The sequence below is a fragment of the Aegilops tauschii genome, chromosome 7 (assembly GCF_002575655.3).
Source record: "Aegilops tauschii subsp. strangulata cultivar AL8/78 chromosome 7, Aet v6.0, whole genome shotgun sequence".
NCBI classification, from domain to species: Eukaryota; Viridiplantae; Streptophyta; class Magnoliopsida; order Poales; family Poaceae; genus Aegilops; species Aegilops tauschii.
The window spans coordinates 523,868,642-523,876,520 of NC_053041.3; the positions used below are offsets into that span (position 1 = coordinate 523,868,642).

The 7,879-nt window shown below is 45.9% G+C and overlaps 1 pseudogene; it reads right to left on the reverse strand.

Moving 5' to 3' along the window:
- Window positions 1-2,702: 2,702 nt before the first annotated feature.
- On the reverse strand, window positions 2,703-5,484 carry LOC141027333 (uncharacterized; annotated as a pseudogene).
- Window positions 5,485-7,879: the final 2,395 nt, after the last annotated feature.

Genomic DNA, 7,879 nt, shown 5'->3' on the forward strand with positions numbered 1-7,879 from the left:
GAAAGGGAAACGGCACGTATGTATCGTTGCTACTAAGGATAAAACGATGGGGTGTATCTCTACATAGATAGATCTTGTCCACATCATGTCATCGTTCTTATTGCATTACTCAGTTTCTCCATGAACTTAATACACTAGATGCATGCTGAATAGTGGTCAATGTGTGGAGTAATAGTAGTAGATGCAGGCAGGAGTCGGTCTACTAATCTTGGACGTGATGCATATATAATGGTCATTCCCTGGATATCATCATAATTATTTGAAGTTCTATCAATTGCTGAATAGTAATTTGTTTACCCACCGTTTGCTATTTTTCTCGAGAGAAGCCACTAGTGAAACCTACGCCCCCCGGGTCTTCTTTCTCATATATTTGCCTTTGCGTTCTACTTTTCCCTTGCATTTATTTTCAGATCTATTAAACCAAAAATACAAAAATACCTTGTTGCAAGTTTTCTTTATCTATTTTATTTAGTGTTCGATCTATCAATTTACTACAAATTCATTTCAAATCTGTTTGCCACTTGAGGCGCCATACCCCGGAATGGATTGACAACCCCTTTAACACGTCGGGTTGCGAGGATTTGTTATCTGTGTGCAGGGGTTGTTTACGTTGTGTTGCTTGGTTCTCCTGCTGGTTCGATAACCTTGGTTTGATATCTGAGAGAAATACCTACCGCCGCTATGCTGTATCATCCCTTCCTCTTTGGGGAAATACCGATATAGCTTCAAGGGACATCACTAACCTTGTTGTATGAGTGACTAAGTGATGACTATGTATGACATGCCAACATTAGATAGCCTAATGCACTTCAATCTCCAAGGGCGCGACCGCGCGAGCGAGGCGACGATCGTGGTAGGCGCGACCATGATACGGGCTGCTGGCAGCCCTTAGATCTGAGATCAAACGGTCGCATGCTAAGTTGCTGAAAATTTGCAGAATAACCCTCCAGGATAGGATATTCACCCATAGGTCTAGAATCACGCCATGCAACCATTCGATCTCAGATCCAAGGGCTCTTGGAAACCCGTATCAAGGGAGAATGGAAAGCTTCGTACCACCTGTAATTTTCCCGATGCTTGACATGACATCGAAAGCCATTTAATTGGGCGTCGAGTAGACATGACATCTAATTGGGCCCCCATAGTACTGTGCATGAATCCGTTTATCCACCAGGCAAGCCACTACCCTGCCATTCGCACGCCCCACTCAGCATTTTTACAATCGAAAAACCATTGACAGGTCGCTCCTACTCGTCCCCGGACAGCCTATAACATTACGGCAGTTCGCTCCTAGTCGTCCCATCCTTTCACATTACGAAACTTCCACTAATCCTAACCCTCCTCCCAAATCCATGGCATCATAAATCTCTATGATCAGCGGTGAGTACAAGGTTAGAACCATCACTGGCGATGAGTTCGACGTCATCTACACCCGTTTTTCCGCGACGGTGAAAGGATGCCTTGCTCTCTTCAGACGCATGTTCGATAACTCAAATGATGAGTGGGTCGCTGGGCTAGATGTTGAGTACACCACAACCCTGGACAAAGAGAAGAATCTAAAGGAGGAATAGAAGATGAAGCCCACCGTGATCCAGGTTTTCGTGCATGACTTATGCTTGGTCTACCACATATGCCATGTCGACGTTGAGTGCGAGGAATTTAAGAACTTCCTCAAGGGCGGCCTAGTCAAATTCATTACTGTAGACTTTACGAACGATAGAACAGTCCTGGGTCGGATAGGCCTCGTTGTAGGCAACCCCTTCGACCTCTAGAAGAATGGGCTCGTGCCCTCCCGTGACCAGCCTTCAATGCTGACACTGGCAGGAGCCATGGTTCATCCTTCGTACAGTAAACTGAAGAAACCTCCGCCCAAGTTTCATCGTGCATGGCAGTGGAATGTACTAGGTATAGACCACATCCACTCCGCTGCCATCGTGAATGGATGGCTACCTTTGTTTCAATATCTACAAGGGTTGGATGAAGATCAAGAGCCAACACTACAGGAATCAGGCACTTTGCCGTCTGCCATGGCTGACGGCAAAGGCCTTTGCCGTCCGCCAGCAGACGGCAACAGGTCCGGCTGAATAGGCTACGGCGAAGAGCTCTTTGTCGTCTGCTGGTGGACGGCAAAGCTGGAACGCTCTTTGCCGTTGGCCAGTAGACGACAAAGAGCCTGGATGGCAAAAGTGCCAAGTTAGGTCCGTTAGGGGGTTAATGGTGTGCTTTGCCGTCCGCCAGCAGACGGCAAAGCACGTTGCACCTTTGCCGTCTACCAGCGGACGGCAAAGTAGCAAAATAGGCCAACCCCTAGGTGCTGCCACGTGTCATGCCATGCCATCCGCTGGCATACGACAAAGGTGCAACGTTCTTTGTCGTCTGCCAACAGACGACAAAGTAACCAAATAGGCCAGCCAGTTACCCAGGTTGCACAGGTAGCAACCACGTGGCAGCTCTGCCGTCTGCTGGCTGATGGCAAAGAGCCTGTATAGCCCCTATTTTTTCTGTTTTTTCTTATATTCATTCAATTTCAACACACAAGTTTGAACACACAATTTTCACAGCAGACATATGACATATCCAACACACAAGTTTCATCATACATACATAACCAACACATAGTTCCATACATACATAACCAACACATAGTTTCATCACATTGTTCATCCAACACCAATCCATCCATATCACTAGTTCCACATTGTTTAGCGAGACAAAAGAAAAGCAGAAAGGGAATACTCCATCCATGCAAGCTTCCGTGAAGTAAATGAAATCTGTAAAATGGGAAACAAGAAAGTAAGAACAAGAAAACTAGAAGAAGAAGAAGAAAATGAACAAGAAGAAGAAACGAAGAAGAAGAAGAAGAAGAAGAAGAATAAGTAAGCATACTTAGGTAAAATCGAGCTAACCTAGCTAATTATGCCTTTTTTGAGTGAAGTAAGCATATTATGCCATTTTTGATATAAAGCAGCTAAGTATAGGTCATTATTGATCTAACCTATGTAACTAAGCATATTATAGCTAACTTAGAGCTAACTCAGGTCATTTTGGAGGAGAAGAAGAAGACTAGAAGAAGAAGAAGAAGAAGAAGAAGAAGAAGACTAGAAGAAGAAGAAGAAGAGGAAGAAGACTAGAAGAAGAAGAGGACTAGAAGAAGAAGGTTTTTACCCTTTTCCTTCTCATTCTTCTTCTTTTATTCTTTCTTTTTCTTCTCTTTCTTCTTCTATCCTTTATTTTTCTCCTCTTCCTTGTTTTTCTTCTTCTTATTCCTTATTTGTGTCATTTTAGAGCTTACGTAGGTAATTATGCCATTTTTAGCCAACTAAGCTTATTATGTCAATTTGGAGGAAATTAAGGTAAGTATAGGTCATTTTTGTGCTAACATAAGTAATTATGCCATTTTTAGCTAATGTAGGTAAAATGGATCATTTTCGAGTTAACCTAGCTAAAATGGATCATATGGGAGCTAACGTAGGTAAAATGGATCATATTGGAGCTAACCTAGGTAAACTAGCTCATCTTGGAGCTAACCTATGTAAAATGGATCATATTGGAGCAAACCTAGGCAAAATGGGTCATTTTGGAGCTAACTTAACTAATTATGCCATTTTTGAGTTAACTAAGCATATTATGCCATTTTGACATAAGTAAGCTAAGTATAGGTCTTTATTTAGCTAACCTAGGTAACTAAGCATATTAGAGCTAATTTAGTTAAGTATAGATCATTTTGGAGCTAAGTAAGGTAATTATGTCATTTTGTAGGAAGATTGGATAAGTCTAGGTAATTATGGTAACCATTTTGGAGGAAATAAAGCTAAGTCTAGGTCTTGATGCATTCGGTAGGCAAAACACTAGAGTAATGTTACCGTCATCACGGAGGTGAAGGGTCGGTCGGGTTTACGCCAGTGTCAGACGGAGAAGGACCGGTCGGGGTTGGGGTTGCGCTAGTGCGAGACGGAGAAGGATCGGTCGATGCTTGTCGGGAGGCATGCTGCACCAAAGATAATTTGCAATATCTCGTTAGCATGATGCAATTGAAATGTGAATACTAGTAACTAATGACCATTCAAATGAAACTCACCGTGTCCTCTATACCAATCTGAGGCATCGGCGGAGGGGTATGACCGTTTTTCTCGCACACGGACTGCACATTTTGATTTCACGAGTTAGTCATATAAATTAGTAATGAAACGAATATTACATGCATGATTTGGCTAATAAGCAGGAGAAACTTACCACGAGGAGCTTGTATAGGGCCCGGTGAGACGCGTCGTTCTGGTTCCTCTCCTCCTCCAGCATCCTAGTCGTCCTCTGCTCCAGCTTGGTCTCCCTCTCCTTGGCCTGCCTGTTTGCCTCCGCCAGAAGCTCCTGGGCCCTAGCCTCGATGGCGAGGTCCACTGGCCGTGGTCGAGGCGGTATGTCAGGAAGAGACCTCGCGTGGCGCTTCTTGATCTCCGGGAGACTGCTAGGACAACGTAATAGTCCATCCCCAATGGCTATCGAGCCATGTTTCCTCCCATCACCAGATAGCATCACGAGCTCTATATCAAAAGGACTCTGGCTCGGGTTGAAGTCATCCCATTTCGTCGCCTTCCCCCCTGTCTCTGTACCTCACAAGCTTGTCGTGGGAGGAGATGTTCGTGAAGCTCTCTGGATGATCGAGGTCATCCTTAGAGAATAAATAGGCCTTCTTGAACGGGGCCATATGGGCCATGGCATAGAGGTCGTACAACGGTGGCACTTCCTTCTTGTTGTCTCTCTCCTAAAAGAGAGAAACAACATATTAGTTAAGGGCTGAAGCTAGCATGAAGAATGAAATTGCATGAATTGTTAAGGGCCGAAACCACATACCTAGTGATCCCCGTACTCAAACAGGCTGGAGCTCCCTTGATAGTGTGGCACACCTCGCATTTGGGAACGCTTATCCCTGGCCTTGTTGTGTTCGGCTAGCCATTAGGGAGAGCACCACTCATCCACCAACGCCTCCCAACAGTCCATCATATCCGCACACCATCTCGAGGGCACCTAAGTTTGGCAAAGAGAAATTTCAGCGCTACGCCTATGAATGAAATCAAGGAAACTAAGTACAAGGCCTTAAGAATAGGTGATTACATTCATGTACTTCTCCTTACTCAGATACTTGCGGCGGCACTTCTTCTTGGCCCTCCTAATGTTTGTCGAGGCATAGTAGTCTCGAACAGCCTGCACCCTAGCCTCGTGCCGTAAGTTCTGAAGTAGGCGCTTGCACTCGGCTTCGAGAACCCTAGCCGCCTCCGCCTCGTGTTCCTCAGCAACCCTGTAGAAGGTCTGGAATCGAACAAGACAACACTGATTAGTACAATCACTAGGTAATGTTTATTTTTAATTCTATAAAGTACAAATTACCCAAAACCGCTGCCTCACAATGTCGGCCACCATCTCACACACGACACCATCGACCCTCTCCTCTGGCGGGGCCAGGGCAGGCACGTACAACTCACAGCTCATTGCTAGCTATGGAGCCTGACCCTCACCGGGCAACGTGACCCACCCCGGGAACTACTGTCGGCAAATCACACCAAGGACCTGGCTGGGCCTGCGGAATCCATCGGGGTGTATCCAACCCCTGCAGTATGACAAGGCCAACATGTTAGATATTAATTTGAAGAAACATGAAGGACAAAGGTTAAAACAGAATAAATGCACTTACTTCTCCCTGTTAGGCCGAATCAACCACCTCTGATCGCGGGTCGCCGGCACGTCCGGGAGCTTCGTATGACCACGTTGGTAGACCTTCTTGCCCTGCTCAACTAGCTCGCCATCGCTAAAACCATCGTCAGACCAGGTCTCCTCGCCATCAGCATTGGCCACTTGTCTCCGGAGTCACCTGGGATGAAGACTCTTGGACCGGAATCTCGTGGGACAAAGACTCTGGGGCCCGAGTCTCCTGGGACGAAGGCTCGGCGACACGAGGCTCGTCAGCCCGAGGCTCGTGGACCGGAGTCTGATATGGGTCCAAGTCTGACGGCTCCACCTGAGATGGAGCACTCCGGTGGTCCAGAGACTCAGCTACGGGTGGCGGCAAGGAAGGCACAACAGCCATTCCTACCTCTCCCGCCGCCACGTCCACCTCTAGATCCCCTCTTCGTCTTCCCCCGACCTCTGCCGGCCGAAGAAGAAGGGCCCGCCAGTGTCGCCATGCTGTCTACGAGCGCTCTCCGAAGCTACTGAGGTGGAATATAGCCACCCCTCCCAGCACGCGCCGAGGAAGAAGGAGGCTCGGAGCGCTCTCGGCCTGCGCCCACCATCTGTCAACACCTGCAATGACAAAGAATAAATGAAATTAGTACAACATAAACATAATAAAAAATTTGGTGGGTGAAAACAACACCAAAACCCCTTTTCTGATATTTCAAGCTTTTGGAATATTTACATAGGAAATATTCTATATAAATTCCAAGAAAATTCTAGCATGTAAAAAATGCCATATTTGGTTATCTTGCCAAGTATCATCTCTTGGAGAACAAAATGACATCACCAAAACCCCTCAAACTAATTAACCTAACTAACCTAGTCTAAAGAAAACTAACCTAACTAACCTAGAAAATCAAACTAACTTAACTGCTAACACCTTCTACTTATTCTAAAGATAACTAACCTAACCTAACTAACCTAGAAACTAACCTAACCTAGTCTAAAGATAACTAACCTAACTAACCTAGCTACCTAAAATAAACTAAATTATCCTAAAATAATCTCCTTTCCCCGCCGATCTTTCTTTTTCTTCTTCCTCCTTATTTTCCTTCTTCCTCTTGTCTTCCTTTTCTTCTTCATTTTCCTTATATTCCTTTTTTCTCTTCACTTCTAATTTTTCTTCTTTTCTTCCTAATATAAAAAACTAACCTAAAATCTAACCTACAATCTACTAACCTAAAAAAAGCTAACCTAGAATCTACAATCTACTAACCTAATTAAAGCAACTAAATCTACTAACCTAATTAATGCAACTAAATCTACTAACCTAAAGCAACTAAATCAACTAACCTAAAGCAACTAAATCAACTAACCTAAATCAACTAATTAACCTAAAGCAACTAAATCAACTAACCTAAAACAACTAACCTAAAGCAACTAATTAAATGTACTAACCTAAAGCAACTAAATCAACTAACCTAAAGTAACTAAATCAACTAAAACATCAAGAAAAAAAATAAAAAAAATAAAGGGCAGAACCTCACCAGGGGGCGGAGCGGCAGCGGGCGGCGGGGGACGGCTGGACGGAGAGGCGCCGGGGCGGCAGGCGGCCTGAGCGCCAGGGCGCCGGGCGGCCTCAGTGGTCGGGTGCGGTGGGGGTCGGCGGCGGGGACGGCTCGGGCACAGGAACGGCACGGTGAGGGAAGAGAGACAGAGGGGAGAGAAAGAGGATGGCGCGGGCGCGGGCGCTGACCTTTTTTGATAGGTCAATCTCTTTGTCGTATACTAACAGACGGCAAAGAGCCTAGGTAGGGTGCGCCGGGGGGGGGGGGGAACGGCCGTTAGGCGGGCCACATTCTAGCGGACGGCAAAGAAAGTGGCCGTTAGGTTCTTCTCGTTAGTGGGCCACCCACCCTCTTTGCCGTCGGCTAGCTGACGGCAAAGCTTCTAAGCCGCCAGCTAGCGGACGGTAAAGAGCAGGCTGACGGCAAACATGTTCTTTGTTGTCAGCTCATTCTTTGCCGTCAGTTTTATGTGAGCTTATGGCATCGACGATCTATGCCATCAGCTTGCTGATGGCAAAGAGCTGGCTGACGACAAAGATCCTGATTCCAGTAGTGCAAGTGTGCGGTTCAAGCAAAGAAGTATCGGCCAAGAGGAAGAGGGACAAGGATGAAGTCGAGCACGTGGACGAGGAGTCTGAGTAAGG